Source organism: Mus caroli, unplaced genomic scaffold (genome assembly GCF_978045245.1).
Source record: "Mus caroli unplaced genomic scaffold, Mus_caroli_1 scaffold_8, whole genome shotgun sequence".
Taxonomy (NCBI): domain Eukaryota; kingdom Metazoa; phylum Chordata; class Mammalia; order Rodentia; family Muridae; genus Mus; species Mus caroli.
The window spans coordinates 28,586,389-28,605,465 of record NW_028227263.1 but is presented as its reverse complement, the minus strand read 5'-3'; positions in this window follow the sequence as shown (position 1 = coordinate 28,605,465).

Sequence of the window (19,077 nt, the reverse complement as noted above, 5' to 3'; positions counted from 1 at the left end):
AGGCAGACTACAAACAAAGGTTGTGACATTTAATGCATCTATTGCTGCTGTATATGCCAGTATAAGCCCTGGAAGCAGAGGAAAGATGAGGTCTAGAATGGATGGTATGATTGCCAATGTGGCTAGCCAACTTGAGAACATTTAGAGTCACTTAGGGGATAAGCTTGTGGGTAGCATGTGATCTGGGCTTGGTGGCAAATCCCTATGATTCCAACTTGCTTAGGAGGTGAGTGAGAGTCACCAGTTAAAGGTCATCCTTGGCTATACCATGAGTTGGAAACCAGTCTAGTACCTGGGTGTCCCCGTATGCAGACAGGAAGGCGAGGGAAGGGGAGCCATGCTAGGTGAAGAACAGGCGTGTGTCGTCCTAGTCAAGAAGAACAGAGTATGAGTCTGTTTAGTGGTCAGAGTTGACAGGCGCTGTGTTTGGTTAGGTGTAGGTGAGAGGAACAGGGGTTAAGGTGACCTCAAGTTCTCTGACTTCAGCCTTTGTAGAGTCTTATTTTACTGAGATGACAAGTGTGTCATTGATCGTGTGTTGTGAAGGAGGATTGGGAACCCGTTTGAGCCCACTGAGTATGAAGCGTTGCTATGATTGGATGTCTGTATACATCCACTCTTTCCCTATGCTCCCAAGAAATCCACATTCCCAAGGTAGGAGGTGGCCCTTTGGAATGAGCAATATCAATGACTAGTGAATGGTATTAATGTCTTTAAACCCCAGAGTGGGTCTTTTCCTTTCCACCATCTGAAGGCCCAGAAAAACGACTCCATCTAGGAACTATGAAGGAGTCCTCAGTAAACTCAAAATCTGCTCACCTTGATTTTCTACTTATAGCTTCCTGAAGTGTGAGAAATACGTTTCTTGTTTATAAGTTGTCCCTTTATCACTCTGACATTAAAATCGGGTTTCTAGCCTGGTCTGCCAATGGTATTCAGAAATATCATTGTGATGGCTCTTAGTTGTCAACTTGACCACATCTGGAATTAACTAAAATCCAAATGGCTGGGTATACCTGTGAGGTATTCTTCATTAAACCATCTGAAGTGCCCCCCGAGAAGAAAAGGGGGTCAAAAGCGGGCCACCGCCACACCGATTGAGAATGTTCCAGCCCTACCGATGTTCCAGCCCTAAGCCATCACCGATGTCCTGACCACACCCTGATACCACCAAGTTCCTGCTTCCCCATGTAGCTGCCAAAAGAAAGAATTTCTATTGCCCCCCCTCCCATAAGTACTTCTCCTTTTGCTTGTATTGCCCTACCCCTCCCACTGATAAGTATCTGTACTTCCCCTTTTGCTTGTGCATTTAAGCCTTGGGCCTTTCTCAAAATATGGGGGCTTTGATACATTCCAAAAAAAAAAACCAAAACATCTGAAGTGACTGCCTATGTAAAGGACGTGGAAGAAAGCTTGCTCTCATTGTCTGCTTACCCTCATTCTCCCTGGCAAGTCCATTCTTTCACTGGCATTAAAGACTACTTCTTTGGGATTCCAGTACATATTGAAGACCAGCTGAGACACTCAGCCTTGTGAACTGAACAAGTACAAGATTCTTGGAATTTCCTTTGGTAGACAGCCATTGTTGGGCTAGTCAGACCACAGCCTGTAAGACTCTCTCTCTCTCTCTCTCTCTCTCTCTCTCTCTCTCTCTCTCTCTCTCTCTCTCTCTCTCTCTCTCTGTGTGTGTGTGTGTGTGTGTGTGTGTGTGTGTGTGTGTGTGTTATTCTGTTCCTCTAGAGAATCCTGACTAATACAGCTATGAGCTCAGAGGGGAATAGTGACACACTACTCTGTCATTGGCTCTCAACAGTTCTGGATGAAATCTGATCTGCCTTTCATTAGGAATGAAGGAACAAGTCACAACAGTGACTGCTGCCATGATTGTGTCTCTGGTGGAAGTCACAGATAATTATCATGTTACAAGTGTAGAAGTTTCAAAACATCACTTATGCATGTCACCATTTCAAAATTAGGAAATCCTCAGAGCCACCACTAGGCCTTTTTATTCCATGTATTAATAAAGAACCCACCTATTAGCTTCCACACACATAGTACTAAATATTTTGATGGATATTTTCCAATGCTATTAGATTTTTTGAAATGCAATGCATTTTTAAATAAAATTACTAGATTGTGAAAGTATCCATAAGCTCTGTGTACCTGTGAAATAGCTCCCGAACACAGAGACACATAGACACACAGACAGACAGGCAGAGAGACAGAAAGTGCACACTAATGATTTTAGAACCCCTAGCTTAAAGGTTGAAGTGGGAAGGAATAAGGAAGTAGAGGCATAAATAATCTGGGCTTTTGTGGTGGTTTGTAAAGGAATGAACTCCATAGACTCATGTGTTTGGATAGTTGGCCCATAAGGAGAGGCACTATTAGGAGGTGTGGCCTTGTTGGAGGGAGTGTATCACTTGTTGGAGGGCAAGGCCTTGAGGTCTCCTATGCTTAAGCTACCCCCAGTGTGTCACACAGTCTCCTTCTGCTGCCTACAGGCGAGGATGTAAAACTCTCAGCTCCTTGTCCAGCACCTTATCTCCCTGCCTACTGCCATGTCTCCTGCCGTGATGATAATGTGCAATAATGCACATAAACATGTGTGCACACGATACATGCATGCATTCCATAAAACTCTGAAACTGTAAACCAGCTCCAAATTAGATAGTTTCCTTTATAAGAGTTGCTGTGGTCATGGTGTCTCTTCACAGCAATAGAACTTAAACTAAGACAGTCCCAGATGAATTCCACCTTTCACCCTGCCTCCACCTTCCATCCTCAGAAGCACAGCAGACTCCCTGAAATGGTTTCTAAAGTGAGAGAACCAGAGGCTCTTCCCTCCAGGCACATGCAGGCCAGAAAAGGAGCAACTGCGCTCAAAGGTGCTGTGTCCATCACAGATTCCATCTGAACTGCAAAGGAGAAATCAATGAAAGCAGCACCTGGTGTGGGTCCTTTCTCCTCACCACCCCCACCCCCAAGTTCCCTGCAACTGGGACATAAGCAGGCTTGGACAAAACAGAAAATGTCATAGGAAACAGGAACATGGACAGCACACATTACAGGAAGCAATCCCGACAAATCCAGTGTGCTTTCTTTCCCATGTAACATCCACATTGTAATTATTATGTGCCAGGTGTGGTGGCACATGCCAGCCCTTGGGAGGCAGGTGGATCTGCAGGAGTTTGAGGCTAGCTTGTTCTACATAGTGAGTTCCAAGTCAGCCACAAATACATAAGACCTGGTCTCAAAAACAAACAAAAATTATGATATACCTGTTTATATGTAAGTATAAACATTTACATCAACACACTTAAAATATACATGTATACATATACACATGTACACATACATATGCACATAAACATGTGTGCACACAATACATGCATGCATTCCATACATACACACCTGTGTATATAAAAACATGTATATATACATGCATTCCCATATGTGTGTGTGTGTGTGTGTGTGTGTGTGTGTGTGTGTGCCTGATTCTTTTAGAGCATGCTTTGCCTGCACTAATTCCAGCAGGGAACAAACAGGTCTCTCAGAGAGCACACACCTCTCAATACCACTCTCAAATAACAAGTCCTTTTCTTTCCATGACACCAGCTTTTGTCTGTGTACTTTTTTTTCAGTCTTTCTCAGTGTTATAGACTAGCTCTTCCTGGGGTTGGAGGAGGGGGCCGGGCACAGCTAGAGCTGTTTTAAGTTCCTTCATGGGGCTTCTCTTGAGCCCCATAGGTACCATTTATCCCATGGCACTCCTTGAAACAGAAATACAGAAGTCTCAGCTCTGCATTTGGGGCCTTGTAGTTGGAGGTGTCTACTACCTCGCACTGCACTGGGATATAGTGAAGAGAAAAATAAAATTTCCTGGTCATATCTCCTTTCCTGAAGCAATAATCAGGTGAATGGGAGCATCATCTGTAATCCAAAAGGAATCCAAGAATCAGAGATCAGCATCCTGGGGTGTGGCTCATTTACATCAGATAACCACAGCTGCTGTGAGCTCCTGAGCGTCCAGGAGACAGTCATTTACAGCACTCTGCCTCATCCTCCATTTTTCACCAATACATTCCTTCCATCACCCTTTTCTGCAATGTACCCTGAGCCACGGGTGGTGTGATTGACACAGATAACCCTACATGCCGGACTGAACACCCAGCAGCCACTTACACTTAGCACTTTGACCAGCTATGAATGTCTGCATTAACTATGGTTCACTATTTTAGAAGCTTCTTTAAGGCAAGAGCAGCACTAATCTGTGGTTATAAACATAACTATTGAGAAGGCAGTTAGACAATATGTCCATACAAACAAGAGAGGTGGGACCCCCCTAGATCCTACCTGCTCCCTAGCCATGGGCTTTTGACCAGGCATGAATTTCGTCCTGAGGAGCAGTTCTCAAAGCTGATCAGAATGTTGTTGGTTACTTCTGTAACAGCCATGCTCCCTCTATTGCAGTGAGAACATCTGGGCTCTGCATCTTGTACCATGCAGAGGCCAGTGCTGGGTCAGACCATTGATGGTTTTACTCTCCCACACCACATCTTCAGGCACAAGGAAAAACAGCAACAGGGAGAAAGAGTTATAAATATTTGGCATGTGGTTTAGAGTTAAAAGCAAGTGTAGAAACCAAGATCCCCAGCACCTTTGGAAACCAAAGGCTTTGTTCAACTGACTTGTCCACCCATAGACAGGATTAGGTGAGAAATAAACGTACCCTTTAATAAATAATGCCAACTGTGTTATCATAATCCAGGAGTCGGGGAAGCCAGTAATTCATTCATTCAAAGAGAGTTTTTACTTTTAAATGCCAGGCTAGGAAATTCCCAGGAACCCCCACCATGTCTGTCTTCCAGATGGCTGCTCACAAATACAGATGGGAACTGGGGCACCTAGAGACACATTTGCAAAAAAATAAAGCTTTAAGAACACTCTCCCAAGCTAGGTGTGGTGGCTCACACTTGTAATCCCAGCATGGAGGCAGGAGGATTATGAGTTCAAAGCCAGACTGAGCTACAGAGTCATCCCATGTCTCAAACAAACAAACAAACAAACAAACAAACACAAAATAGCATGTTTCTTGTGTCAACCAGGCACAAAAGCAGCTTAAGAAGAGTTGTTTAGGCTCCCACTGTGAGAGTGCTGTCCAACATGGCGGCATGAGCCTGAGGCAGCTGGTCACATGTGCCTGCAGTCAAGAAGCAAAAAGAAATGAATGCTGGCACTCAACTCACTTCCTCATTTACATCCAACCCAGGACCCTACCCCAGGGAGTGGTGCCATCCTCACTTAGGGTGGGTCATTTCACATCAATTAGCCCAATCTAGAAACTCACAGCTCATGCTCAGCCTAGTCTCCTAGATGATTCTAGATCCCATCAACCTGACAGTCAGATGAACCACCACAGTGACTCTTCCAGCTCAAGGCTGAGAGCAAAGCTCCACTCTCAACAAAGAACTGTCCAGCCCTGAATGTTGCCAGTTTCCAGTCTGAGAAATGTGTCCCACCCCGAGTTATTTTTAGACTCTTCTGCCTTTACTCTCCTATGTGCAGGCCCCGAGCAAATATTTGTTGAGGCCAAACTACAAGTCAAACAACCATCACTCATAGCTAAAAAGACATATTTGAAGTCATTGCACAAATACTTGCTTAACAGTTTCAGCCTGGGTTGGCAAACAGCACTCAGGGAAGGGAGAGCACATGGCAGCAGGAACCCTCGCTGTGGGGTTAGAGGAAACTGGCACATGAAGTTGTATATAGGCTGACACTAGATGAATCTAAGGAGATTAGCCCAAGGCTTTGGTATCATAAGAATTCTAAGTTGGACAACCAGACTCTGGGGTCACCTAGCATTGCTCCTTATGAAATCAGAGACAGAGGTATTTTTGAGAACATGGATTCTGCATCAAAGCCACCTTGATTTAAATGCTTTGGGTGGTTCTTTTGCCTTGGGTTTCTCATCTGTGAAATGGGGGTGAAAATTGTCCCTGCCTGGTCGGTTCATGACGGAGACTGAAGGAAGCAATGTAATTAAGTAACCCAAAACAGTCACTCAGTGGACACTGTGACGGAGTGGTCAGCACTGATCAGAGCTAAGAGGGACATGGGGTGGCAGAAACTGCTCTTCCCAATAGTAATTGCTGCTGGGGACTGAGTATTGAGAATAAACTGCCAAAGGTGGGCTAGTCAACACTCTCTGCTATGTGATGGGAACTTGGCCATCTTTGTTTGAAAGAGATGGCATTTAAGGTTGGAAACTGCAGCTATATTGTTCTTGAAAAAAAAGTGAACAATCAGAGTGGGCTAGTGGGAAGCAAAGACAAAGGTTCGAAGGCCCATTGTCCTTGATTCGCTGGTATTTTTGGACTCACCTCCACAGGCTTGATTCTTGGAACCTGGCTGATACAATCCTGATCTTCTCTCCAGCGAGCGTCCTTCCAGAGAGAAAGAGGGAGAGGTGTTATTTTTACAACTGGCATTAAAAATGCTCTTTAGAGCACTCTGTCTTTTTTTAGAAAAAAATATTTGGATAATGAGCTTTAAGAGTGGAAAAAGAATAAGACAGAGATGGATAACCAGGGATGGGGTAAAGGAAGCAAGAGAGGGGGGGGGGGGAAGGCACAGAGGGATGTCCGGAAAGGACTAGGAGTGGCCAGTAAGATCATCCATGTCTAAAACTCATATGTATGCACATGTGTGTGCCTGTGTCTGTGTGTGTTGGAGGTATATATATATGGATGTCTTTGTGTATATGTACACGTAAGTAGATGTACATATATGGAGGCCAGAGGTCAGTCAGGTGCTTCATGAATTGATCTCCACTTTATTTTTTTGAGACAAGATCTCACTGATCCCCAAATTCACCAATTTGGTTAGACTGGCTGGACAGCAAACTTTAGAAAGACTCTTATCTCTGTCTCCCAAGGGCTAGGATCATAGGCACAGACTACCATGGCTGTGCCAGGTATCTAAACTCAAATAGTCATGCCTGCTTGCCAAGCTTTTTTGTTTGTTTGTTTGTTTGTTTGTTTTTGTTTTGTTTTTTATATGTATGTGAAAGGTCATGTTTGTACAATGCATGTAGCTCAGATAATGGGAGAGACCTGGAGTGGCCATGGACATTCACAGAATGTGTCTTCAAGTGGGTCTCCCTTGCCTTCAAGTGAGCCAAATGATAACTGCTCTATTCTCTAGTTTATAGATTAGGGAAGAAAATAGGCTTTCCCCAAGGTCCCACAGAACAAAGAGTCAACATGCCCTGCTGTTGTTGCTGCTGCTGCTTCCTCCTCTTCCTCCTCTTCCTTCTCTTCCTCTTCCTCCTCTTCCTCCTCTTCCTCTTCCTCCTCTTCCTCCTCCTCCTTCTCTTCCTTCTCCTCTTCCTTCTCCTCCTCCTCCTCCTCTTCCTCCTCCTCTTTCTCCCTCTCCCCCTCTTCTTCTTTAGATATTTTCTTTATTTATATTTCAAATGTTGTCCCCTTTCCGGGTTTCTATCCCATTCTCCCTCCCCTTGCTCACCAACCCACCCACTCCAGCTTCACTGTCCTGTCATTCCCCTACACTGGGGTATCGAACCTACTGAGCCATCTTTCTAGTTTCCTAAAACTCAATTTTTAGTCATGTGCTAGATAGTTTTTCACCCATGACCAAAAACTTTCCAGTCTGACTGCTGGAAAGTGTTTTATGGATGTCAGACTCAAGATCTAGAAGTTCCTGAAATCCACATCTGTAGTGGGATCCATGGAGTGGGAGCTTAGTGAGACCTTAGCAAACCTAGAGGGAACTGTAGGCATAGAAGACTCTGGAACCTTCAGAAATACAGTGGCATGCAGGGGCTTGAGTCATTTCTGAGAAGATACAGGATATCCACAGGGGCCTGAGAGACACATGGTGAATACAGAATCTGCATCTTTATGCTGAGCATCTGCTCATCAGGAAAACTAAGCTAAGCCACCAGACGTTTCTATGAAGATGAATTAGGGGGAAAGGACCAGGGAGAAGTTCTATCAAATTCTCAGAATGGCACAAGTGTTAGCATTATAATTCTCAAATTTCAAAAATCATGAAAGCATCCTGTTAACTAATTTAAAAAAACTATGCTTGGACAACAGGAAAAAAATTGATAAAATGCCCAAAATGTGGACGTTGTATGATTCATGGTTCATTTTCTCTCCTACATTGAAAACAACTACTTGAACTTTTGCTTGCTTCTCTCGGCATGCTAGAGTGAATGTTGTTTTTTTAGATTCAGCAAGAGAGTGTTCTAGAACATTTTTGTGGGTGTGCATTCTGTGCCAATCAGTTTAGAGTTTACCTCTTTCTGGAAAGGGAAGGAACTAGGAAAGACCTACTGTAGTTAAAATGTCAGTGATTCTGAGCGCTCTGTCAGACTCAGCTCAGTCCTCCACATGGCTCTGTCCTGCAGAGTGTGGCTGCTAGTTCTATGACAAGTGGAGTTTGAATGCCAGGTCAATGTAAATGTGCAGATGGCTTAGCCTCTTGTAGCTCTGGCATATTGCTCTCTGTATTGGTTTCTTGTCTATTTTCAGTGACAAAAATGCCTGACAAAAGCAAGCAAGGGAGGAAGTGTGGGCTCGTTCTGGCTCACAGTGTGTGGATGCAGTCTATACTGTGGGGAAGGCACGACAGCAGGAACATGAAGCTGCTGATCACATGACATATGCACTTGAAAAACAGAGAGCAATGCATGCTGGTCTTCCAGCCTTACCCTTTGTTGCCATCCAGATTTAGAGTGTATCTTCCTTCCTCAGTGAGACCAATCTAGAAACAACCTCACAGGCATGCCCAGAGGTTTTCCTTAGGGTGATTCTAGATCCTATCAAGTTGGGAATATCAATAGTCATAATTTGTTTAGTGGGCACAAGGGTGCCTAGCTTACTTATAGGTCACCAGAAACATGAAATGCAAACAAAACCTGCTCTATATATCTGTGTGTCGGTTTATTCCCATTAATTGTGGTCACTGTACTCAATAACACCTCCATAAACACTGGAGCAATAAAGAATGAAGCACCATGTTTGGATGGACTGTAGATTAGGTTTCTATGGTCCTCCTGTAGTCACATTTCACCAACTGATTTGATAGTGGGGGTTGGAATCGTTCATGACCATGGACAGGAAGGCAGAGTGGCTCAGTCACCATGGAATAGCTTGTGGAGACTCTTGCAGACTTAACAAAGCTCTGTATGCTCCAGCAATGCAGCTAGTGGGAACACAGGCTCTAAGACAAACTCAGTTGCTCACAAAGACACCTGAGCTCAATGTTCATTATACCACTATTCACAAAACCGAGGTGGGGAAATGAATGTCTGCTAGCTGGTAAAGAAATGCATACACGGCAAGGATATGATTCAGCTATCTAAAGGATCTTCTACCATTTAAAACATCACGGGATAAAACTTAAAAACCTTAAGCTGAGAGACATCCAAGAATAAGAAATGCTATGTGACCATATATAATTATATGTAGAATTAAAGAAATCAAACCTAAGGCTGGAGAGATGGCTCAGAGTTTAGAAGCATTGACTGTTCCTGCTTATGACCCAGGTTCAGTTTCAGACACCCACTTGGAGGCTGACCATCATCTCTAATGGCAGTGCCAGGGATCTGGTGCGTCTTCTGAAGTCTGGGGCTCCTGCATGCATGTAGTTCACAGACATATGCTTCCTTTACTTTGGTTTGCTATAGATTTAATAAACTCACCCATTTATAGCTCAAAGCACCACTACCCTACATCATTCTCTGGACTACACAACTCTCCTATCTCAGCCTCCCATGTAGTGGCACCACGAGATGTTAAGAGGAACTGTGTACACTTTCCATCCATGCAAGATGCTACTTGCATTCATCATAGATGCCTGAGTCATTGTGTAGAAAGCACAGAAGAAAAGACTTCCCACTGCAAGCCCTCAATAAATACCAAGCACTGTGGTCATCACAGGAGGGTGGAATGGATCACTGTAGGGAGCCCTGAGGTGTTGCTCTCCTCCTGGGTCTGGAAACAGTAAGAGGGAAAGATCTAGATTCCAATAAGAACTGTTTCCTGAGATCTTGCTCTATTCCAGCACCCCATCAGCTCTTCTCAGCAATCATCCCACACCTCGACTCTGTAATCCTCCATGCTCTGGAAATTAGGAATCCAAATCTGCCTTTGTCCTGGAGACTTGTCTTGGCTCCTGCAGAATGTCCAGCAAGATGCAGTCTTTGTTGTCTGGGCAGCAGAGGCATCCTTCATCCTCTACCATCAATCAGAGCAGCATCAGAAGATCCCCAGCTGTCATCAAGTGTGAGGAAGTAGCAGGAGGACCCACTCAGTTGAGAATGATATTTTTCGTTGTCATCTTTAACAAGGTGGTTCTCATACCTGTTTGTTTGTTTATTTGTTTGTTTGTTTGTTTGTTTGGGGGGTGTTTTGTGTTTTGTTTTGTTTTGATGAAGATGATGCTTAGGAAATCCAGCAACCTGGGAGCTGAATTTATGGCCAGGCCTTCGTGGGGATTCTGCTGCTGAATCACTGGCTCCTGTGCCTCTCCACAGAGCCTTTGGAACTGTTCTTTGTTGGAGGACATAAGAGAAGACTAGAAGTTTCTGTGAAGTTGCACCTCTCTGCTTCCCAGACAGAATGACAGACAGTCCTGCTCTGTGGTTCCCTTCTTCCCCTCTCCTCTTCTTCCTTTGGTCTTTCATCTCCCACTCCTCCTCTCCTTTTTTTCCTTTCCCCCTTCCCTCCTCTCTTCCCCTTTCTCTCTCTTCACCCTCTAATTTTCTTTCCCTCTATCCTCTTCTCTTCTCCCAACAGCTTGCCTGCCCTGGTTTCTCAGCTTCTTCCCACAGGCTTCTTGCTCATTTCCCAGTCAAGTTCCTCCATCCTGGGAGACCCTCTGGTGACTTGGGAGTCGACTTTATCACAGATGACAATTTTCTTCCTTTTCATCCAAAAGCTTTAAGCACAGGATAGATGACTTCCGCAATGCTCCCCCTGGCTGGTTGGCAGAATATGTCCATTCCTTTGCACTGATGAGGACAGTTCTTTGGGGACTCCAGGCCAAAACCTGTCATTTTACCTGAGCCAATGGCCTCTTTTGTGATCAATGTTGATAACATATTCTTTCCTGTCTCAAACTGAAAACCACCCTGCCTACAGTCACAACTATTTAAAAAGGCAATGCAGTATTAAAATAAAACTATAATCAGCATATATTCCAACCTGTCAGTTTCAGGCATGTGTATAAATAGAAAACTTAATAAAATTATGATGCCACAAGCCTGTGTATAGAGTCAGTGCAGATAACAATAAGGAATGCAGCTGCAAGGGTGTTTTGTGGGGTGATTTGAACAGCAAAATGGATGCTGCCTATGTCCCTGTGACTTCCAAAGGTATAAATGACACATTACAGGTATGGACCATAAAACCCTGGTTTTTACAGTATTCAATGTGATGGAAAATCCAGTATATGTTCCTGCAACCATGATGTTTTACTCAAGCAAACTCGTAATGAACCTTCTGAAAGTCTGGTCCCAAATACATCTTTCTTCCTTACATTGCTTTTCTTGAGTGTTTGGCACAGAGATACAAAAGCCTGGCTGATACCCACAAACAATCCTCCTGTTCTAAGATCATTGGCTTACACATCTGTAGACTCCCTTTTCCCATGCAAGTCTCAGACCCTCTGCGGGTTTGGACTTGGATATCTTTGGAGCTGGGAGGGGGGATGGGTCACCCTCCTATCAGCTCACCACACCTTCTGTCTGTTTCTATAGCTGAAGCTAGTGCTGAGGTTATTGGGCTAAGGAGGAGAGAGGCTCCATCCTGAGACCCCCATCCTTTTGTCAGAAGTCATGGTGACTAACTGATCCACATTCCTGAGTTAGCAGTTCTCACTGATTCAAAAATTTCCTGGTCAGGATTTAGAGACTGGAATGACTGTTCAGACAGAAGTGACTGCCTTGTGTCCATAATCTCTGCAATTAGTGATATGCCTTAGTTTTCCCCCAGTCTCACTGGTAAGAAAATATATATTTAAAAGTTAAAAGAAAAGAAACTGTGTAACACTCTGTGGAAAGTCATTTGTTTGTTTTATACAATTAGGCCATCTCCGAAGATCTCCTGATGGAGAGTGGGTTGTGGTGGCACATGCCTTTAATCCCAACATTCAGGAGGCATAGCCGGTGGGTCTCTATGAGGTTGAGGCCAGCCTAGTTTACCCAGAAGCCAATCCCAGGCCATCCAGTGCTACAGATCTATTGGTAGAAATGGCCCCTATCCGCACTTTATAAATGATGTCTGTGGTGCACAGAGAGCCAAGAGAGACTAGACTCACTTGTTAGTTAGGGTCAAATCCAAGATTTGGAGCCAGACATTTAGATTCTACACCCGGTACTCCCAGTCAGAACAGACTACCTGCAATCTCATTCCCCCACTAGCTTGCTGTGTGCCCTTGAGTAGGGTATGTTCCCATCCACTGTTCCTCTCTGGATACTAATCAAAACAGGAGTAGTGACCAAGGTCAGATTTCTTAGTCTTAGCATTACAGATTCATGGGGCCTGTGTCCCTTCCTGCTGGGGAAGGTTCTGTGTTAAGATTCCTGGACTCTAGCCACCCACTGGAAGCAGTAACTCAATTCACACAGCCTGGTTGTGATAAATAAAGACATCTCCAGATGTGGATGGAAGAGCACACTCTCCCCATGCTAGGAACCATGGAGCTAAGCTAACTTGGGACTTGCCAAACTTAACTGTTCTGTGCTTTCTTACAATCTTTCCTTAGCTTCAGGTTAGGAGATTGATTTGCATTTGAGATGCTCTCAAGGCAGATGAGGGTTCAGATGTAGAGTGCGAGCTCACCATTAGCACAAACATATGTCAGCAGTAATTAATTAAATACCTCTGTAGCATCGCTAATAACGCAGGCTGAAGACATTACCATGCAAAGAGTACCACCACTCTCTTCTCAGTTTTGCCTTGCTTGCATGAGGGAGGAGAGTAAACAGTTTGTTTAGGGGGTTAAACAAAAGCTGTTGCTTTTATCACTTTGAAGGAAAGGAGAGACCTACCAAAATAGAATTGAAGATTTCCTATCCTCCCTTCCCACCACATTTTTTTTTCAGTGTCATGCAGGAAGGAACCACCCTGCATGTTTGCTTTTTATGCTTTCTCTGCATGGTCTCCCTCTTCATTTCTATTTTCCACCAAACTCTCACAGGGAGTTCCATGGGCCAATACTTCTGTATAGAATATAGACCATCTCTACCTCTTTTGTTTGGCTTTTCAAGAGAAGATTTGAAGTAGCCCAGGCTAGCCTGGTATTCACTATATAACAAGGGCTGTCTTGATGAGTTCCTGATCCTCCTGCCTTCAGTACTCAAGTCCTGAGATGAAGAACAAGGACCACCACACCTGGCTTTATGCAGTCCTAGGGATTGAACCCAGGGCTTCGGGCATGCTAGACCAGTACTCTACCAACTGAGTTGTATGTTTATGGTACTAAATCATATCAGGAAAGTGCAGATAAATGTCTTTTTTCTGTGTTCCTTTCCTACCTACAAGCTGTGCAGTCAGGGGAAGTGGCTTGATGTATTTGAGCCTTAGTTTTCAGAGTTGTGAAGTGAGAAATAACACTTATAGATTAGCATCATAATTAGATGAGGATATGTATGTTCGGACCCACAGACACACATGAGGCTTCAGGATTCTCCCTGAGTTTCTTGCTGTCGCTATTGGAAAGCAGCCAGGCTCAAATGCATAAAATGTTCTAAAATGACCTAAGACAGAGAAACAGGCAGAGGAATGAGCTTCAGGACAATAACCTTCTGACTGTGTGTAAGTGGCTGGGGCAGCATAGCTCTTCCAGGTTGAGTTTAATCAGACGTAAGGGGGTTGAGGCTGGAGCTCAGTGGAGAGTGCCAACATAGCATAGATGAAACCTTGAGTCTGATCCCCAGCTCCTCAAAAGCCAACATGTAACCAGTAAACAAAGCCCTCCTAGATCAGCACAAAGACCAGGGACAGTATCCTATAGGGTTGATCTTGACGAGTTTAACTTTCAAATCAATCTCTGTCTGTAACACAAATCTCTTTTCTAGTTGTGTTTAATAGCCAGCTCTTTACTCAATGACTCCCCTCACTCTCTGTATTAATTTTCATGAGCTTATGCTCTTTAACAAGCATCCCTGGAAATGTTACTTTTATTTCCTCAGAGGAAGGGATGAGAGTCATATCTAAGCTGTGGGAATACATGGCTTGGGCTGTTTTCAGAGTGTTTCTCTATTCTAAATATTGGAGGTTTTTAGCCTCCATATCATCTAATTTTCCAAGCTAACTTATTCAATCCTGCTACTCTTGGCTTCTGACTGGTCTACTCTGCATGGTCTCATACTAACTTTGACAATATGTTCTTTGTTGTTGTTGTTGTTTCTCATTCTCATTCTCTGACTTGTGCCTTCACCTGTGTCTAGCTTGTCCTCTTTGCAACCTGTCTCTATAAACCTGTCCCAGTAAAACTGCCAACACACAGACACACAGACACACACACAGATACAGACACACACACACAGACACACACACACACACACACACACATACACACACACACACACACACACACACACACACACACACATACACACCTATTCTAACTCCTTCCCTCCCTCTTTTGGTGATGCTCTTAAGTAGCCAGCACTTTCTCTGCCTGTCTCATGAGAGTTGGGCAAATCCTATTACTGACTCATTCTATCAAACCATTCTGATTCACTTCATCTACCTCTCAATTAGACATCACTTTCAAACACAGCTGCTTCCTTCTACAAACTAACCTTTCCTTCATTGTCAGGGATTAAAGGTGTGTACTAAGGATGTGTCTGTATTCCAGATAGATTATACTATATCCAGAGCATGTCTGTATTCCAGCTGGATCACATAGACCTGGAAACTCTTTAGACGTGATCCATTGCCACGGCAGCCATGTTGCTGAATTAAAATTCCTCTACATAGTCTCTAAGTTTCAGTGGCTTCCAATTAAACTAAGTTTAGTTTTATCTCCTGGTCTTACACTGTTGCTGGTCACCTCTTTGCTGCAGTCTTGCCTCTGCAGCTTCTTCTCACTTCAAGATACAATTTAAAGAAAAAAAAATGTCAATAATGATATGTCTTTCATGAGCCAGAGAGAAAGAGAACACAAGACAAATGGCAAAAGTGTGAACTCTAAAATTTCTCTTGAATTAGTTGTATCATCTGGTGTGACATTGTCACAATCAAGACATACAACATGAATGAGCCAAAGAAGTATACATCCTCCCAGGAGGCCTCATAAGTTTAGCTTCACTGCAAAGGAGCCCATCATCCTCTCATGAGAAACACCAGTGACTGGGGGAGCCTTACTCCAATGGGTTGGGTTACAGAGTAGAGACTCCCAAGAACCTTATCTTTTTACAAAACAAACCTCTACTATTCAAAGACAGAGTTGGAGTTCAAGGCTTCTGATTCATCCACAGGAATCCAAAGCTCAGGGTTCCTCTTGAAGGTGTCAGTGTCTGTGAATGCCAGCTAAGGCTTGTCTAACAAGCCTCCAGTAGAGATGCTCCAAATGCATTTCTTCAGAGCAGGGATCCATGATGGACAGCAGCAGCCCATGGTGAGGAAACCCTTTCAGGACTCTCTGTGGCTTTAAGACACTTTTAGCCACTGGATCTGTGATAGAATGCCTTTCCATGGAAGCTGAAAAGATACAGGAAAGGGGCAATGAGCATCCTGAACATTGGGCCATTCAGGTATATAAAAATCCTGTCAACACGTGATGGAAAGAATAGGACAGCTAACACAAGAGCTAGAGAAAAGCAGCTTTGCATTCAGACTGGGTTCATGCCCACATATTTAACAGATTCAAGCTAGAACCTACCTTATTCAAGCTTCAAACCAATCATGACCTTGTTTTCTTTTCTTTTTTTAAATTTTATTTTATTTTTGATTTAGTTTTTACACCCTATATTCCATTCCCCGCCCCGCCCAACCTCTAACTGCTCCACATCCCACATCTCCTCCCCACCCCACCCCACCCCACCCCACCCTGTCTCAACAAGACAAGGATGATCCTGACCTTCAAACCATGCAGCTTCCTCATGGCCACTTGGAAGTCAACCCTTTCCTACTTGTTCACCACAATGCCCCTGCATCCTTCTCTTCTGACTCCCCACTTTCTCCTGATGGCTGCTCCAGACGTCTTGTCTCCTTGGATGTGCATGTGGAACCTGGGACAGTCTTACATTTTGGATCTCTTCTCTTTTGGGGCATCCACATAGATCTCATGCCACTCTTGCAGCAGCAGCAGGAACGGCCATACACCCTGTGCTTGCATTGGGTTTGCCAACTGAAAGAGATGCCCTTGCTTTCTTTTTCTCCAATAACAACGCACACTGAGCTTTGTCATTTTCAAGTATCATAGCTAGTCCCGAGTACAGAAGACTCCAATGGGAGCCCTGGGGCTATACAGATGACCCAGGAGGTGAGAACACTTGCTGTGCAAGCCTGAGGACCTAAGTTCAGATTCCAGAACCCATATTATAAAAGAGCTGGGCACAACCACGCACATGCCTGTAAACCAAGCCCTGTGGAGCCATAGACAGAGGCATCATTGGGACTTGTTGACCACCATTCAGCTCCAACTTCAGTTAAAGACCTGTATCAAAGAAATAAGACAGAGGATAATAAAGCACTGCATTGGGTGTCCTGCTCAGGCCTCTGCAAATGGGTGTATAAACACACACACACACACACACACACACACACACACACACACCATGGAAGCTAACTGAGCACAGAGATGGCACCAGACTGAGTCTTGCCTGACCCCAGAATTCAAGTCTTCTTGCTCTATACTATGTCCTTCCACCTCATACTGACGAAGCAACACAGAGGAAGGGCAAGCACACAGAGAAGAGATGCCTATTCTGCTGGCTCCCACCACCTTGCTCTTCTGCACACGCTGATTCATTCAACAGACTGAAGAATGGAACAAGAGACATTTATTCCTCCTCGGACAATAAATCATGGGCTTTCTATCTGTCACTGGCTCGATTTTCCAAAGATTTGTTTTCGTCCGTTTAATGAATTATTGGATCACCTGGAAATTGCTCAGAATTAACCTGTGGCTGACATTAATGAATCCGCAACACAAGTGTCGGGATCTCTCTCACCAGTCCAATCCATCCTTCTGCGAGTCCGCCAGCTGCCTGACACCAGGTGACTCATTTATTGTGATGTCCCATCTGCCTGCTTCTGAGGCAGTGGTTACAGGATGAGCCTGTCAAGAACAACCCCGTGCCCCCTCAGCCAGGCACACAGACACAGCAAGCTGCCTGTGCCTCATTGCTACTAAGTATGTTTATCTTTCTGTTTCTCCCTCATTCCGCACTTAGCATTTTTACACAGTTTGGGTCACAGTTCACCCACCACACTTATGAGCTCGAACTCCATGTAGCTGCTGACGTTTCTGGTCCTTTGCAATGTCCTCACAGGCATGCAAAGGATGTGAGTGTTGCACAGCAGTGGTCTACCTGCTCCATGCTGCGTCATGCAACTCCTCGTGATCACTTTCTACTTCATTAAAATGTGATTATGTCATTTTACCTCTTTCTTTACCTCCCTTTAACCCCTACCTCCTTCCAAGTTCATGGCCTCGTCTTTGATTATTATGGTTATGTATCTATATGCATAAATACATAAAAGCAAGCTGCTGGGTCTGTTCAGTGTTGCTTCTATGTATAAGATTTCGGGGCTTATCACTTGTATTAGGAGGCTCATCCCTGAGGGAGCCTAATTCTCCCTTTCTCAGCCGTCATCAACTGCCTGTAGTTCTTTGTTTAGCGGTGGTATGTGTTAGATTTAGATTCCCTACTTCTGCATCTGTTAGTATTGTCGCCGTTTGGGTCTTGTTTAGGCAGCTGTACTATGGTAGTATCATGATTGGCATCTGTGCTATAGATATTTTAGGCTCAGAGGATCATCAACTTCTGTCACAACTATTTAACACTGTCAGTGAAGTGTGAAAGCAGCCATGGACTCCATCTGAAGAGTGGGCCTGTTGTATACCAATAAAACTTTATTTATATGCAACCCAGTGAATCTGGTCCATGGTGGTAGTCTGCTAACTATGTTAGACTCCCAACCTCATAGGGACCCCTCAAATGGGTTTGGTCACCGCTCACAAAGAAGCATTGCAGAAAGTCCAGTACAGTAGAGAGAACAAGTTTCCCATACACTGGATGCCAAGAAGGTGCAGATTTCATTTCGGGCTCCTTTTCTTCATTGTGAATACTGAAATCCACCAATCCTATCACCATACTCACCACTGACAAGCTGTGTAACCTTGGACCAGACCTCTCCACACCATAAACACACACAAACACAACATACCACAGCCAAACACACCACATGAACACACATACATACACACCTACACACATACCACACCACAGGCACACAATACACACTCACAGTCACATACACACAACACCACAACCACACACACCACTACCATACACATACAACGTACAACACAGCCTCACCACATACAAAAACACCACATCACAGCCACACACACAACATATACACACATACCACACCACAGCCTCACAATACATACACACCACAGGCAAATACACAGCCACACACACACCACACACACACCACACAACAGGCACACACACATACATATGCACACACTCATACATTACACACACACACATACAGAAACCATACCATAAACACACACAAACACACACCCCACACCAGAGGTACAGGCACACACATGAACACACACGGGGCCTAAATATACTGCAGAGAGAGTTGCTTCCTTCTGTTCAGTTGATTTGACCTTTCCCCCTCCTGAGTGATGTTCATAAGCCAGAGATTGTTGAGCTGTCAGACAGTAGGTGTCATTGTTTTGTGGGTTATGAGGTGGCGGGAGGAGGGGTGTGGGCAGCTGGCAAGGCTGGAAACTTTGGGGAAGAAGCATTTAAAGAAGATTTTGATGTGAGACACCATTGTGTATCTC